The sequence below is a fragment of the Euprymna scolopes genome, chromosome 36 (assembly GCF_053919585.1).
Source record: "Euprymna scolopes isolate OS-2025 chromosome 36, ASM5391958v1, whole genome shotgun sequence".
Taxonomy (NCBI): Eukaryota; Metazoa; Mollusca; class Cephalopoda; order Sepiida; family Sepiolidae; genus Euprymna; species Euprymna scolopes.
In genome coordinates this window covers 87120629-87138698 of record NC_136517.1, presented here as the reverse complement: position 1 = coordinate 87138698, position 18070 = coordinate 87120629, and the positions used below count along the sequence as shown (strand labels likewise).

The 18070-nt window shown below is 33.0% G+C and overlaps 1 long non-coding RNA gene across 5 annotated transcripts in view; it reads left to right on the top strand.

Moving 5' to 3' along the window:
- The first annotated feature begins 1452 nt into the window (after positions 1-1452).
- LOC145260672 (uncharacterized) overlaps positions 1453-18070 on the top strand; it is a 98874-nt gene continuing 82256 nt past the window's right edge. For 3 of the 5 annotated variants that reach the window (XR_013864347.1, XR_013864350.1, XR_013864349.1), the window contains exon 1: positions 1453-1642. This is a non-coding gene — a long non-coding RNA (uncharacterized LOC145260672). Of the gene's footprint in view, positions 1643-10274; positions 10365-18070 lie in introns of those variants that run through there. The other 2 variants (XR_013864351.1, XR_013864348.1) reach the window with 1 other exon arrangement.

The window sequence follows — 18070 nt, the reverse complement described above, 5'->3', positions numbered from 1 at the left end:
ACCGAATAAACATTTTACATTAAATAAAAACACTAAAAACTTATCCAGTTAGGTAGAAAAGTAACTTATCTTGCCTTTGATAACATTTATTTGTTATGTTTGTTTTGTCAACAACTTTTTTGAATCTGTGTATCGTAACACAAACCTATATATAACAAATAAATGTTACCAAAAGGCAAGATAAGTTACTCTTCTACTTTACCTGGATAAATTTTTTGTGTTTTAACGTACAGGGTGGAACAATAAAAGTTGCCCTTAAAAAAAAAAAAAAACACTACAGCTTTATTTTAAAAACTATTGAAAAAAATCGGTTCAGGTAACTTAATTATGTGGTAGAGCTGACATCTATTCAATGTAGCCGCCTTCAGCCTCAATCACCATCTCAATACTGGTCTGGAACCCCGGTGGGAGCTCATTGAATATTGGCAATCAATCTGGTTTTGGTGTTGTGGGAAGTCATGTTGGTGATGTTCTTTATGTATAAATTTGTCGCCTTAAAGAAAACAACACTACAGCTTTATTTTCAAACTTTTATTGGAAAAAATCAATTCAGGTAACTTGATTATGTAGTAGAGCTGACATCTATTCAATGTAGCCGCCTTCAGCCTCAATCATCGCCTCAATACGGGTTCAGAACTGGGAGCATGCCTTTTCTATAAGCGCCGACGGGAGCTCGGCAAATACTCTACGGATGGCAGCAATCAGGTTAGTTTTGGTGTTGTAAGAGGTCATGTTGGTGATGTTCTCGACATATGATCAAACAAAGTAGTCCAGTGGGTTCAGGCCAGGGGAGGAGGGGGATGTGTGAGAAGAGTACAAAGTCGTTGCACTCCTTCCAATACTTCTGGCAAAAAGCAATAATGCATAAAGATTTGTGTAGTTTAATGACATAAATTATTTCACAGCCAAAAAAAATAGAAAAACTATAAAACACATTATTAGACACAGAGGCTGAAATTGCTTTTAAATTTTGGTCTATTGAGGCCAAATTTGACCTTTTTACTCTTTCAGGAACTATGTTTTTGGCCACCATATATTTTTGTAGCATAAAAAAAAGGCCAAATTTGGTCTTAAAAATGCCAATCTGTCAAAAGGACAAATTTTAAAAGCAATTCGGCGGCCTGAATGTCTAATAATGTTTTATATAAAAACAAATAGTTTCTATAATTTTTTGTCTGTTAATTTACGCCGCTAAACTAAACATTTACCGATTAAATAATAAAAGCAAATAAAATTTGCAATATTAAAAAAAAAAAATAACTAGTAATAAGAGAATTAAGAAAATGAAAGCTTTAATTTGATAAAGTATTACAAGCGTAAGATCGAAACAGACCGGAAGTTAATATAGAAATTGTAAACACATGGAACAAACACGGACACATGTTTGAAAATTATTAAGTTTTAAATTAGAAAATAATAAATTGAGATTGATTAGAATTAATTAAAATAATACTGAAATTTAATTAACGGAAATTAATGTTGGTATTTAATTTTAAATAAATTAATTACTAAACTGCTGCCGGACTGATATTAACTGCGTGACTACCATTACATACCGGAAGTTGACAAATCCAGCATGAAATAAAACAGATTTTATGAATGATATTGTATTCACGCAATCGTCAAAGAAATATATATGAAGGCAAGTATACTTTACAAAACTTAAGACTGCTTTTGCAGGTACCTGTGTATTATTAGTACCGTGCTGAAATAATAACGTTATTTCGAAAGCCATTCTTAAGATGGAGAGGGGAAGATGTTTTGTAACTATTCTGTGCTTCCACCTAATAATTTAATTAAAACAAAAAAAGGTTTGTATTACTATACACATAGATTAAAAAAAATTGTCAAAAAAAATATATATAACAAATGTTATCAAAAGCAAGATAAGTTACTTTTCTAACAAACTGTATAATTTTTAGTGTTTTTATTTAATGTAACGTTTATTCAGCTCGAAAAACATAGTGTATGCCAATGTATAGGAAAATTTTAAATAACAGCAGACTCTGTTGAACACCGAAAGTTTGGGAAAATGAGTTTAAAATATAAAACTATACAAAACTGTTAAAAAAAACACCCATCATATGTCAGCCTACATCATGGTAACATATATGTAGTGAGTTTCTAACAGTATTTTGTATAGTTTTTCATTTTTAACTCCTTTTCTCAAACTTACCATGTCCAGCAGAAAGTCGAATCTATGTGTATAGTAATACAAACACAAAAAAGATATTGTGAAACTTGAATTTAATCTGCAAAAACTATTTAAAAATAGTGCGTTACCAAAAATACGTCAGCACCCTTTTGCATTTATGAAGCCACAATTTCCACGAAGTCACTTGGGTTTGCGAGAATAACTGGAAACGGCTAGATGAGCCTTATTACACAAAACACATCATTACAACCCAAACCCTCCCTATGTTAAGAATGGCGACGACCACTGAAATTCATTAATATCTAGAAAACTACTTGACTGTTTCTGGTTCTTCTCGTCATCTGCCGCGCACACCCGAGTCATTTCATAGAAATTGCGGGTTCATAAATGCAGAAGTATCAACCATAAAACATTGATGATGGGAAGCCATTTGTATACATACACGTAGGATATATTTGGGAGTAGCAAAAAAAAATAATCGTAAATATCGAACTGTTGATAAGGGAGGCTTGTCCGTTCAGCTTTTTAAAACTTTGATATTTGGTTTTTGTATGCATTTTTGCCCTCATGAACTGTATAGGGTTTTGGGGTATGCTGAAAACGAATATCGCAGGGAAAATTAGCACTGACAAATAGTTTAAGATATAAATACCTGTAATATCCAATGTCATTTCTAATAGTTTGAATTGGCTGCCATCTTTGTTGTTTCAATGAAATGGTTCAGGGATCATGCGCAGACGAACTGTGAAGTTAATTCTACGAAATGTAAATGTTTATTCAACGTCATTTCTAGCTCATTCCACCCCCAAAAAATTACTTTCAAAAATTCAAATTCAAGAAAATTTGATTAATATGCTATGGTTGTCCAACCTGTTTATTCTGAAAACCATTCTTAACATGGGTAGGTTGAAAATAAGAAAATGCCTTTCGGAATGAGTCCCCTCCCCCCCAACCTCCCCTTTTTCAAAATTTGAGCTGCCAAGGGGTCATGTTTCAAAAGATTTGACCTTTGTGGTTTCTCGCAAACTACTAAGCCAATTTTCTGTCTAAACATTTGAAATTTTACATAAGAGGTATTCAGACATGTGGCAAGCGTTTTAAAAAGGTTTGGGGCAAAGATTTGGCTGCCAAAAGGTTAAAGTTGAAAGAGTTGAACTTTGCAGACTCTACCAAACTCCTCCACCAATTTTGGGTCTAAACACTTGAAATTTTAAATGTAGGTAACTTGGACATTGGTTGAACATTTTATTTTGATTTGAAACCAAAAAAATAAATGTTAAGGGATCAAAATTGGGGTCAAATGTAAAAAATTTACCTTTGCTGTCTCCACGAAATTACTCAGACAATTTATGGTCTAAACATTTGAAATTTTACATAAAAGTATATTCACACATAGGGCAAGCTATGAAAAGGCAGAGTAATAGGAAATAATCTTGAGATTAATAGTGAATTAAGAGTAATTAACTTTAGAGTAATAGTAAGTGTAATTATATGGCAAAATACGCCGAATGGGATGCATAACAAATAGAAGGTTTGCTAGTACTTCGCAATAATACAAATACAAAATGGCTACTTGCTATTGAAGTTAGATAAATGTAAAGGAACTTAGCGTGTAAGAGCTAAATGCTCGTCCCTGGGAAGCTTGGTTAACCGGAGTACACTTGTAGAGTGTAAGACACAAGACTGGAAAGACACAAGGCTGCAGGGCAAAACCGCAAGACTAAAACGTAAAACTAGTCTGCAAACAAGATAAGACGCCCTACCTTAAAATGGTAGATCTTGTATATCCTGTTTCGTATCTGATTCGATACGTAGTTATGTCCCTTATAACATCTCCCCCTGAAGCTGAAATCTTCCCGATTTTAGCTTTAATACCGCTTCCGTTTAGGATCCGGGCTTAAACGTCTGACGACTTTCCTTTTATGTGTGCTTTTCCTTTTGGTCAGAGTTTCCTGCGGTAAAGAATTCTGTTTAGTTCGTATGGGAGGCTCAAGGGATACATTCATGGATCCGTGTATACACACCGGTTTTGGAATGTCAAATGTGTCGCACAACGTTTCCATTGGGATTTCCTCTGTATTTTCCAAAATTCTGGAACGGATTTGATGAATATGTCTTTTACAGACAAAACTTGGGCCTTGAATAATATAGACCATGTTCCCAATTCTTTTGTTAATGATACTGTCCACCCAATGATTTTTCCCAATTTGAAAATTTTTAAAATAAACTTTATCTCCTGGGGAATAGCACTTTACATTTACAGAGTGCACTTGTAGAGTGTAAGATGCAAGACTGGTAGGACGCAAGGCTGCAAGACTAAAATGTAAGACTAGACTGCAAACAAGACAAGACGCCCCTACCTTAAAATGGTAGCTCTTTTATATACTGTTTTGTATCAGTATCAGATCAGTAGTGAGTTAATCTATATATCTATAAAAGTGAACGTGTCTATGTACATTTGCCTTCACTTTAACTCTGTCAATTTTCAGTCTACAGACTCGAAATTTGATATACAGGGTAGTGAGATTTGGGAAAATCTTTATCCGTTTTCGGCCAGAAATTTGGCTGTTAAGGGGTCAAAGTCCAACGATTTGACTTTTGAGAACTCCATCAAACTCCTCCGCTAATTTTGAGTATAAGCACTTGAAATATTAGATATAGGTTCCTTTGACATGGATCTAATTTAATAACTTGATTTGAGCCCAAAACAATAAATATTAAGGGGTCGTAATAGGGGTCAAAGTTAAAAAAAATTGACCGCTCTTTTTTATCCTTTTTTTTTTTTTTTTTTTTTTGCTCAACATACACCTCCAAACACCCGGCAACGGTTTGGATCGAAAATTTTTAGTTACCAATATATAAATGTATGTATGTTTGCATGTCTGCCTAAAATTTTTGACAGAGGCGACGGATTTTTACAAGATCAGTATCGTTTTTGGCTTCGGCCTTTCAGATGACAAATATCGAAAAATTTGCTAAAAACATTAATATCTTCACCTTGGCACTTTTCTACAGGTGGGGGAGGGTCGCTTTTTTCACCGATATTTTAAAAAGTCATCCTCTCTTTTCTATTTTCTAGCCTTAATTTAAACCTATGTCACTTTCGGTTTGATGGTGGTCGTAACAGCAAAGGTGTCACGGTTTTTTCTCCCCCTGTTCTTTTCTTCCTTTACGGTACGGGTTCGAGCTTGCTTAAAGCTAGAACCCAGAATTAGATAGAATCGAGCAATTGCATCGACAACGTACATTCTATCTAATTCTGGGTTCTAGCTTTATCGTGAAAAGTGTATGTGAACGGGTATTTATATTTATTAGAATTTGCATTGTTTTAAACTTTGTCTAAGAATGAAAGACTGGTAGTAGATGTAGCAGCAATACTTCATGCATGGCGAATGGTGAATTTGTAGGAATTTAAGATACAATCTAATGTGAGTTATTTTCTAGCACGGTAGAGGGAGCCCATCTTCTTTGCAGCAGCCTTGGCAATGTCTTCTATATGTTTGTTCCAATTTATGTTGCCTTATAATGTTAAACCGAGGAGTTTGAAGGATGTCCTTTCAAATAGGGTGTTAATTGTCATGACAATCGGTGATTGAGAAGGTTTTGTAGTTTTGTTTTTTATAGGGGGAATTCTGGATAAGAATCAATTTGAAGAATCAGTTTTATTTATAAACAAATTGTTTTTTGTCCCCCCCCCCCCGTTAAAAAAAAAGAAAGTCGGAAACAAGCGACAAGGCACACCTGAAAGGACATGTTCATTCTAAAAAAAAAAAAAAGTTCAAAAGGGAAATTTCAATGATTTTTTTTTTTTTTTTTTTTTTTTTTTTTTTTTTTTTCGACTTTTAATCGGAAGTGGGGGTGATTGTAATATTGTAATACCGTACATATCAAAAAAAGAATAGGCTTTAATAATTGATCACTGGTTGGCTAGTACCATGTGACCTAACTTGTCCGAAACTTAAAACGACACTAGAATTTTGAGACCCCAACCGTCGACTTACACACACAATAATAACAATAATAATAATAATAATAATAATAATAAAACTACTGAATTAATTTTTCCGTGAAATTTGTTTACATTTTGGAGGGGAGGGGCACTAAAAAATTAGAATTTCATTTAGCGTATTTATCGGAAAGTGGTTGTGTCACGTATCACCGTTAAGGAAACGCGTTGTACGCATGTACGGAAATGGGGGGGGGGTTCTCGTTGACTTTCTGGCTGGTTCCCTTTTTTATTTGCATATCGTTTCTTGGTCAAATTGGCATGGACCTTCTAACCAACAAAAATGTAAGTATCAATTACTTAGACATATTTCACGCATATTCCCTATCTAAAACCCAAATTTATAAGAGTACAGATATTGGTAATCGGTAACAAAGACAACGTCGAACAAACAAGATGGCCGTCCGATTTCGAGTGCGAATTTTTGATAATATTCATTAATTGTATTACAATACAATATATACGGTGAGAAGGAAGACAGACTCAAGATGACAGTCTCTCAATACATATCATCTCTAGATTTATAATCAAAGCAACTCTTTGAAGTTAAATCTTCAAAAAGCAACTCTTTGAAGTTAAGTCTTCAAGTGGGACAACCAGACCATCTTGACCTGGAATTTATTAGTATGGGCAACAACACTGCAACAGACGAAAAAACAAAAGGTGGTCAATAAACAAATATATAAGAAATGGGTACAGTCACTAAATACTGTATTGAGTTGATATCGAGAAAATAATGCTGTGTAGACATTTAAATGTTTTGTCATTTCGAGTTGAAATCTTTTTAGAAACACACCTTGTGTTAGAGACAAAATACGCACTTAAATATCTACATATCGAGCAATCTTCGGGACAAGATCAAAGTGTAATATCTGTTCTTCAGATGCTGCACTTCAATTTCTTGTTCTGTCAGTTCACGACTGAGACAATTTTTATTTTTGTTCCTTTTCTCCACGTTAAAAAAACGACCCTGGTGTCTAACTCTGTCCCGTGGGGAGGCATTGTAAATAGGAACACGTTTTCAGGCTAAGATTTTGTTGATATAAAAAGCGAAACGCCGTGATCCGAAACGGAAAACGAAACTAGATAATGTTTTCTCCAATAATGAAGGAAGTGCTCGTTTCGGTTTCCGGTTCGTTTACGGGTCAGCGTTTCGCTTTTTACATCAACAAAACGTAAGCCCGAAAAATGTTTTCATTACTCGATATTTAAAGTGTGTATTTATCAATAAAAATGTGTATTTCGTAAAAGATTTAACTCGAAATGACTCTTCATGCAATAATATTAAAAAAAAAAAAATCTTTAATGCTTACACAGAATTATTTTCTCGCTATTGACTCAACACAGTATTTAGTGATTTTATCAACAAATGTGGGTTTGTTTTACTGTACGCACAGATTCGAAAAAGTTGTCACAAAACAAATATATAACAAATAAATGTTAGCAAAGGCAAGATAAGTTACTTTTCTACCCAACTGGATATGTTTTTAGTGTTTATATTATATTTAATGTAACATGTTTATTCAACTCGAAAAACATACAGTGTTTACCGAAGTATTGGAAAATTCAAAATGTCGGTCGACTCTCTCTCTCGGAGACGGTAAGTTTGGGAAAAAGAGTTATAAATTAAAAAAAACAGTCAAAATACTGTTAAAACCCGCCGAATATATATATATATATATATATATATATATATATATATATATATATATATATATACAGTATTTTGTCTGTTTTTTTTATTTATAACTCATTTTCCCAAACTTAGCGCCTTAAAGAGAGAGTCGGCTGCCATTTTAAATTTTCTAATTATTAGAAAATGTATTAGAATCTAATACATCGGTAAACACTGTTTTTCGAGCTGAATAAACATGTTACATTGAATGAAAACACAAAAAATATATCCAATTTGGTAGAAAAGTAACTTATCTTGCCTTTGATAACATTTATTTGTTATATATTTGTTTTGTGAGAACTTTTTCGAATCTACAAACCCACAAATGTTACCAAAGGCAAGATACTTCCTCCACCGGTTTGCTTTTTACGAAAGGTAGTAAAATATATATATATATATATATATATATATTTAAAAAAAAAAAAAATATGGTACGTCTACAGTTTATCGCCGAAAATGGAGACGCCATTTTTTTTTTTTTTTTTTTTTTTTTTTTTTTCCAAGGCACCTGTAGGGAGAAATCAGTATTTTAAACTATACCGAAGTAGAAAATAACAAAAAAAATTACCGAAATTGTTTTATTAAAATTATATTTTCTTAGGCAGACTTTTCGGTACTAGTGCACTTATTGATCCGCGCTGAAATAATAACGTTATTTAAAAAGCCATTCTTAACATGAGGAGGGGAGGGTGTTTTGTACCTATTCTATACTTCAACCTTACAATTGAATAAAAAAAAACATATCATAAAACTTGGAAATACGATTTTAAAAATAGCGCGGATCAGTAAGTGCACTAGCACCGACTTTTCAATAAATATTTTTACAATTATATTTTGATACAATAAATGTTTTGGGTTTTCAAATGGCGCTCGCCCAGTTTAAATAATTGAATATGTCATTTTCATTTTCTGTTTTTAATAATAAAAAAATGTTTCATGAAAAACTTTCCCGTTTTCATTAAATCGAAACATTTCCAATTAAAAAATTTTGGATATATGTTCTCTTTCACTTTCTTAATTTACTTCATAGTTCTTTCCGGAAGTAATTAATATCTAGCTTAAGTTTTTTTGTTATTTATTTCCTACTTCAGCCATTGTTTAAAATAATGATTTCTCCTTCTGATTATAACGACAGGTGCCCGAAAAAAAAATGGCGTCTTCAATTTTCGGCAATAAGCTGTAGAAGTACCATGTATATAACAAATAAATGTCACAAAAAATAATGCAAAACTACGGATAGAAACCCACCGAATAAATGACATGTCAAGAATTTATTTTTGCTCATTTTTTTTTTGTTGTTGTTGTTTTTGTTTATACTGGTTAATACTATAATTTTTAATTATTTAGAAAACTATTTTTTAATTTAAAACTTTACATAAATAAACTTGTGGATTAGTAAATTTAGCAGAGAATCCGACAAACGAAAAAAGGGGGGGTATTGCTTAGTTTTTTTTTTGGGGGGGGGTTACAGGTAAGTGATTTTTTTTCGTTTTTTTTTTTTTTTTTTGCATTTATATATTTAATAGATTTTGGTATCAGTTAAAATTTGTTGAATTTCGTGAAATCTTTTTTTTAAAACCCCGATGAAAAAAAATATTGTATTTTCTTCGATTAAACTTTTCATTATTTTAAAATTTGGTCTTTCCTCATTTTATTGGAAAAAAAAATTACGGTTTGAAATTATATTTTCATATTGATTATAAGCTTCGAAACAGTCTAATATAATCTGATGTTTATGCAAGTTTTCAATGGCGGCTTTTGACACTCCTAGCGCTCTGGGGAGGATGGGTCAGTGTGAGAAGTGTACAATGTCATTGCACTCTTTCATGAACTGTTTTTGGCCGCCATATTATTTTGTAGCGTAAAAATGCCAATCTGTCAAACCTTAGAAAGGCCAAATTTTAAAAGCAATATGGCGGCCTTGAATGTCGTACATTCAGCCTATTAAAAATGACGAAAAAATAATGAAAACGAAATTTCTCGTTTCCTTTCAGCCTTTGGATCTCATAATGTTTTATATAAAAATAGTTTCTATAATTTTTTTTTTTTTGTCTGTCAAATAATTTACGTCGCTAAACTACACATTTACCGATTAAATAATAATAAAAGTAAATAAAACTTACAATATTAAAAAAAAAAAAAAACATAACTAGTAATAAGAGAATTAAGAAAATGTAAGCTTTAATTTGATAAACAAGCGTTAGATCGAAACAGACCGGAAGTTAATATAGAAATTGTACACTCAACTCTACGATATGGAACAAACTCCGGCACATGTTTGAAAATTATTAAGTTTTATATTAGAAAATAATACATTGAAATTGATTAGAATTAATTAAAATAACACTGAAATTTAATTAACGGAAATTAATGTTAGTATTTAATTTTAAATAAATTAATTAAACTACTGCCGGACTTGTATTAACTGCGTGACTACCATTACATACCGGAAGTGGACAAATCCAACATGAAATAAAACAGATTTTATAAATGATTGATTCACGCAATCGTCAAAGAGATATATGAAGGCAAGTATACTTTACAAAACTTAACAGTGCTTTTGCAGGTACCTGTGTATTATTGGTACCGTGCTGAAATAATAACGTTATTTCGAAAGCCATTCTTAAGATGGGGAGGAGAAGATGTTTTGTAACTATTCTGTGCTTCCACCTAACAATTAAATTTTAAAAAGAGGGTTTGTATTACTGTACACATAGATTCGAAAAATTTGTCAAAAAAACAAATATATAACAAATAAATGTTACCAAAGGCAAGATAAGTTACTTTTCTACCTAACTGGATGCTTTATTAGTGTTTTTATTCAATGTAACATGTTTATTCAGCTCGAAAAACATAGTGTTTGCCGATGTATTGGAAAATTTAAAATGGCGGCTAACTCTGTTGAACATGGTAAGTTTGGGAATATGAGTTTAAAATAAAAAAAAAAAACTATACAAAATACTGTTAAAAAAACACCAATAATATGTCAACCTAGATCACGGTAACATATATTGAGCGAGTTTCTAGCAATATTTTGTATAGTTTTTTTTATTTTTAACTCATTTTCTCAAACTTACCGTGTCCAGCAGAGAGTCGAATCTATTTGTATAGTAATACAAACCCAAAAAAGATATCGTGAAACTTGAATTTAATCTGCAAAAACTATTTAAAAATAGTGCATTACCAAAAATACATCAGCACCCTTTTGCATTTATGAAGCCACGATTTCCACGAAGTCACTTGGGTTTGCCCGGCAGATGTCGAGAATAACTGGAAACGGCTAGATGAGCCTTATTACACAAAACACATCATTACAACCCAAACCCTCCCTATGTAAAGAATGGCGACGACCACTGAAATTCATTCAGTAATACAGTGAAAAAAATATCTTAATATCTAGAAAACTACTTGACTGTTTCTGGTTCTTCCCGTCAGAGGATATATTGGGAGTACCAAAAAAATAATCGTAAATATGAAATTGGTGATAAGGGAGGCTTGTCCGTTCCGCTGTTTAAAACTTTGAAAATTGGTTTTTGTATTCTTTTTTGCCCTGATGAACTGTCCAAGTTGGTAAAATTATGGGTCAATGTGCTCCATTACGCCAACTGAAGATGCCTCAACATTTTGTTTTTTTTAAATGACAACTTTAAAAGGTTTTCAAGTATGCTGAACACGAATATCGCAGGGAAAATTAGCGCAGATAAATAGTTTGAGATATAAATATCTGTACTATCCAATGTCATTTCTAGTAGTTTGAATTGGCCGCCATCTTTGTTGTTTCAATAAAATGGTTCATTGAGCATATGCTGCCCGTTCAAACATTGCCGCCAGTCTTTTACGATGAAAAATACAGGTTTTTATTAACTCTGAAATTATTTGTTTGCACTGATTTTTCCCTACAATAATCCTTTTCAGGATACCCTGAATAACCATTATTATCCTATTCAAGTAATTGATTTATTGAAAAATGTTGAGGCGTCTTCAGTTAGCATAACGGAGCACATTGGCCTAATTATAATTAGTGAATTATTATATACCTATATCCCAGCTAAAGGACAAAACATTTTGAAATGCAAAGGAATAAACCACACGGCCAACGTTAACTATGAGAAATACAGTTAAAATTAACATTTTCCATCTTATGCTACGAACTTCAGGATTGACTCCCTTACCATTTTGAGTCGTGTTCGTACTGATTTTCCCCTTAAGATCTTGGAGTTCATTTGAAAAGACATTCTCTTTGTAAACAGAAGGAATGCCTTTTAGGTCTGAACGTAATAAGCCTCTAAAAGATTCCATGATTGTACATTTATCATACATAGGTTTATTTTAGACATATAGTGTTTCCTGGATCCTGCCCCTGCCCCCACCCTCACCCCCGTTAGCACACTTTATTTAAAACGTATATTTTCCTTCTTAGACTCCTCTCGCTTTTAAAAATAAAATACCTCCATCCAGCTCTAGAAGAGTGAGGGTGAAACCAGTCAGCTGGCCTCCCGTTGTTTTTTTGTTTTTAATTTAATCATGAATATCAAAACATTATAATAATTGCAATATATGTAAGGCACTTTGTCTCTGTATGTGTGAGATTTTGTTGGTCTAGCCGCTTTGGAGTCCATGTATATATTTTTTTTTTTTTTTTTTTTACATATGGCCCATCGGCCACTCAAGGATAATTGTTAAAGAGTGTACAGAAGTTAGTGCAAATTTGTTAACTTAAGTGGAACGGCTCATCAAGAACTTGTTTACATTGGACTTGAAGACGACCATATTGTAGTCAGCTGGAAAGCAGGTAAACGGAAGACAGTTCCACAAGCGTGCAGTTCTAAGAAAGAAACTTTGTTCATGGAATCTACGTTTAGGTTAAGGCACAGATAAAGAGTGAGGGAAATTGATAGTGTTTTCAGCTAGACGAGTGTTTCTCAAAGTTTGGAGGGGGAGCATAGATTGGAGCTCAGACGAGCACTTGCCATGAAAATAGCAATAAAGCAAAGACAGGCTCACAACATCTTTTCTGTGAGAAAGAGGTTGCAGGAAAGAGAAGAGAGCATCCACACACACAATAGAAAAATATATACTGATGTGTATAGACTTACTGATCAATTTGAAACAAGAGAATACAATACAGTGTGTAGGGAGTATGGAAGTTTTTTTATGCCAGGCATTTCGAAGCCTAATGCTTTTTATCAGAAGAGGAACGGAGTTGCTAGGTAACAAGATAAAGATGCAACATTAAGAAATTGGAATATTAGGGGAGTTTGTATAGGTTATATTCGAGGGTAGACAGGGTTGTCTAGAGGATTATTTGATAATTAAATATGTTAGAGATGAGTTTTTTTTTTTTTTTTTTAATATATTGAAAACTTTCCATATATCCTTAAATACTTCTTTTAACTATATATATATATATATATATATATATTTATGGCACTTAATCTATTTATGTGTGACACAGACTCCAAAACGGCTAGGCCCATTTTTTAGAGAATTTCACTCAAATGTGCTTGATGTGCCTGAGGATGTTCTTAGATAGGTTTTGTATTGGAATACCTCCAATGAGTATCGAAAATTGGTCATTGGAAAATATATGATTAAAGAAAGAAGTCCGATTTTAATCAAAGTTAACACTCTTATGCAGCCTAACATCATAATTGCGTTTGTAAAGTTTTATCATGGCACAAGCAGAAAAGCCCAGCATATAAAATCAACAGTAAGTTTTTTCATATGACATGAGTGCGTCCAAAATGAATGTTTCTGTTTAGAGCACAATTGAATCATGATACTTTTGCATTATAAACTTTAATTCAAGCCATTGTATAAAACTAATTTATAAAATCAACAGAAGGTTCTCTACAGTGCTATGTAAACTACTATATATTGTGGACTGGGTAACTGTGGAGAGGTACGTGAAGCTTACTCCACCGCAATGGGTCCTTGGCAGGTAATTACTCAATTTGATTGAAAAATGGGCAATTTCGCTGACAATAAAAACATTGGAAGTGTGAAACCTTCGTTGACCATCATTCAATCCTGGGCAACATCGGGTCTCCCTGCTAGTTAGTATATAAATGTTACTTCGTGCATTCCTTTCCAACGCCTTTGTATATGAGCATATCTCAGTGTTAACAGTATGTTTGGTGTCGGATCTTGTGAGTTGATATCCATCTATCTGTTTCTATATATAGTTTGAAGATATATATGGCAATTAAGCTACACAGAATTTTTTGTTAGGCTGACGAATCCTCACAATGATGAAATGTGGAAAATTGCTTAATTGGCATATATATTTTGAAAACTTCTTACCTAACTCTACTCATGTATCGAGCACTGTCAAAGTAAATACTGAAACTATTTACATAAAATTTTATGTAGATACATCAAATAATCATTAAAAATATATCTACATCTATCTTTATATATAGTCGAAATAAGCTTTGAGTAAAAAATTTAAAAAGAAAAAAAAGAATGCAGTTTAAATTCTCAGAAAAAAAATAAATAAATTTAACCTATCGCAGACTTAGCACTTGCATAAGCCGACTTCTTAAAAAAGTCTACAATGACAAAACAGAATTCAACTATACAAGGATGAAAAAAAGAAAAAAAAAAAAACTTAACTGAAATCTTTAAATAGAAAATAGGAATCATCAGCTGTCTACTATGTAGCTGTTTCCGAGAAAAACCAGGACAGCTGTGAAATCTATTTTAAAATATTTGTACTGGTGTTTTGCTTTCTTTATTTTATTCATCCAAATGAAGTCTGTGTGTGTGTGTGTGTGTGTGTGTGTGTGTGTCTCTCTCTCATATATATATATATATACACACACACACACAGAGTAAAAAGCATCACGGCATCTATATGTGATTTCCCCACTCTCTATCTGTGCCTAAATGTAGACGCAGATTCCATAAACGGAGCTTCTTTCCCAGAACTGTCCGCCTTTGGAACATTGTTCCGCTGGCATGCCTCCTGGCTGAATACAACATAGCCTTCAAATCTAACGTAAACAAGTTCTTGTTAAACCGTCCTCATAAAAAAATTCCACCCAATTTACATCATTAAGGATTGCTACACCTTACATTCAATAACCCTTATCCTTGAATGGCCTTTGGGCCTTGATAAGCGGTGACCCCCCCCTACCTTAGTAAAAATATATATGTAATGTGATGAGAATATTGAAAATAGTTTTCCAACGAAAAGAGATTAAAAAAAAAAAAAAAAAAAAAAAAAAAAGAGGAACAAACCAAGTTCTGTGTTCATCAATGTTTCGTCTTTACTGGAAGACTTCCTCTGGATGAATGAAATAAAAAAAAAAAAAAAAACACCAGTACAAATACGAAAATATATTTTCAAATATTTGTACTGGCGTTTTTTTTTTTTTTTTACAAAGGCATCACCACATTATCAAGGCCCAGAGGCCACTCAAGGATAAGGGTTAAAGAGTGTACAGTAGAAATTGGTCAATATAGTAATCATTAGTAATGAAAATTTGGTAAATTTAATAACTTATATGGAATGGCTCATCAAGAACTTATTTACTTTAGACTTGAACACAACCATATTGTAGTCAGCCGGAAAGCAGGAAAACGGAAGACAATTCCACAGGCGTGCAGTTCTAAGAAAGAAGCTTTGTTCATGGAATCTACGTTTAGGTTTAGGCACAGATAAAGAGTGGGGGAAATTATTGATAGTGTTTACAGCTAGACGAGTGTTTCTTGTGAAAGTTTGGCGAGGGGGGACCATAGATTGAAGCTCAGTTGAACACTTTCCATGAAAATAACGATACATCAGAGACAAACTTGCAACATCTCTTCTGTGAGATAGAGGTTGCAAGGAGGAGAAAAGGACATCTCCTACGAGGCTACGAAGTCTATTTTGAACTCTATCAAGGCAGGACAAGTCCTTTCTAGCAGCTCCTGCCCAGATGTGGCAACAGTATTCCATCCTTGGACGTACCTGGCTCTTATATAGATAGAGAATAGCATCAGCAGTGAGATATCTACTGGATCGATAGAAAGATCCCACCATTATTTCATTCATCCAGAGCAAGTCTCTCTCTCTCTCATATATATATATATATATATATATATATATGAGAGACTTACTAGCAAAAGTACCTGTCGTTGACTGGGTTCAAAAACAGCCTACAGAAAATGGACTCTGATTTATGAAAGCATGATAGGTTATGAAAAGGAAGGGTTGTAAAGAGATAGCTTCGAATTTGGGGGTATCAAAACCAAGGCAAAATATGATGAAAAATAAAATAGATAAACCCCATAATTTATTAAACCATACCTGTTCACACTGAAAAGTATACTTACGCAGATAGATATGAAAAGTCTTTATTAAAGTTTGTGCCTATTTCCATTCTATGGAGGCCAGGCGCGAACGCAGACCCCACAATTTTATTATACCATCCCTATTTAAGTTGAAACATACTTATCACAGTATTCTTATATACATCTATATCAAAAATACTTGCAAACGTTTTTTTTTTTTTTTAATTTTTACATTTTTTATTTCCATACTTTGTGGACTAGGCGCGTACGCAGACCCCACAATTTTAATGAATCATCATTATGCCAGATCAAACATACCCATTCCTGTGTCTCGAGACATCAAGGGTGTACAAGTGCCTTAGGTTCGCCAAAACACATTCCATTAAAATAAAACATGCACAGGGATGCAACATTGCAGCGATGGGACAGAGGTTAGAGCTTGGTCGACAGTACTGGACGTATTAGATTTTGAATTCTTTTAAACTTTGTCTAAGAATGAAAGACTGGTGGTAGATGTACCAGCAATACTTCATGCATGGCGAATGGTGAATTTGTAGGAATTTAAGATACAATCTAATGTGAGTCATTTTCTAGCACGGTAGAGGGAGCCCATATTCTTTGCAGCAGCCTTGGCAATGTCTTCTATATGTTTGTTCCAATTCATGTTGCCTTAGAATGTTAAACCAAGGAGTTTGAAGGATGAGCTTTCAAATAGTGTTATTTGTCATGGCGATCGATGGTTGAAAAGGTTTTTGTAGTTAGTTTTGTTTTTTGTTTTTTTTTTTCAATATAGGCAATTCTGGACACGAACAAATCTTTTTATTAAATTAAAAAAAAAAACATGAAAAAAACAATTTGAAGAATCAGTTTTCTTTATTAACCCCCCCCCTTAAAAGAAAAAAAGCTGAAAACAATAACAAGTGACAAGGCACACCTAAAAAATGTCCCTTTTTTACAAAATTCAAAGGGGAAATTCCAATGAAATTTTCATTTGGGATTGAGTGTGAAGAGGAGGAGGAGGAGGAGGAAGGGGAAATATAAAGAATAATTTAAAGCCACAAAAACATCTTAAGAAAAAATGATGACTCATGACTTAATTTTTTTTGTTGTTTTTTTTTTTTTTTTTTTTTTTTTTTTTTTTTTCAAATAAATAGTTTCATTATTTTGCTTTCTTTTTTTCTTTCGAATTGAACTGTCATTAAGTTTTGTTGGTTTTGTTATGAATTTATTAATTTATTTATCCTCACACTTTCCCAAGAAAGAAAAAAACAAACATTTTTGGCCGATTGTGCAGTTTAGTTAACAAGAAAAAGAATGCAAAACATAACTGTTACCAAATGCAAAAAAAAAAAAAAAAGAATCTTACCTGTATAATTTCATGGGTTTACTTTTTGTCGATCTATTATCTATGCGTTTGTTATAGTGACTTTTACTTAGCCAAGCAAGTGCGGTTTCGGTCATAACCATCAATTTTGCTGAGACCTTGTCATGAATTTTAGGAGATAATAATAACCTATTATATCTAGAAAAGTGAGAATATGTGTGTGTGTGTGTGTGTGTGTGAAGACTTAAAATTTGGTATATAGGGTATTCAGACACGTGAAAAACTTTTTAATTGGTTTTCATCTGGAAGAAAGGAATGCTAAAGGGTCAAAATCGAAAAATTAATACGCTGATATGTGGGAGGGGGGTAGATTGTTCTCGTTCAGTCAGCCAAGACCTTACGTAATTTTTATGAAAATCTGCTCGGCCATTTCAGAGTCTATAGGGAATGAACTCGCACACATACGGACAAAGTTCGTTTTATATAATAGTAGATAGGTATATATCTACTTGTACATATAAGGCATTTTGTGTGTGTGTGTGTGTGTGTGTGTGCGCATGTAAGGTTTGTTCCCTATGGACTCCAAAATGGCTGGGCTGATTTTATGAAATTTCACTCAAGTTTTTGATGTTT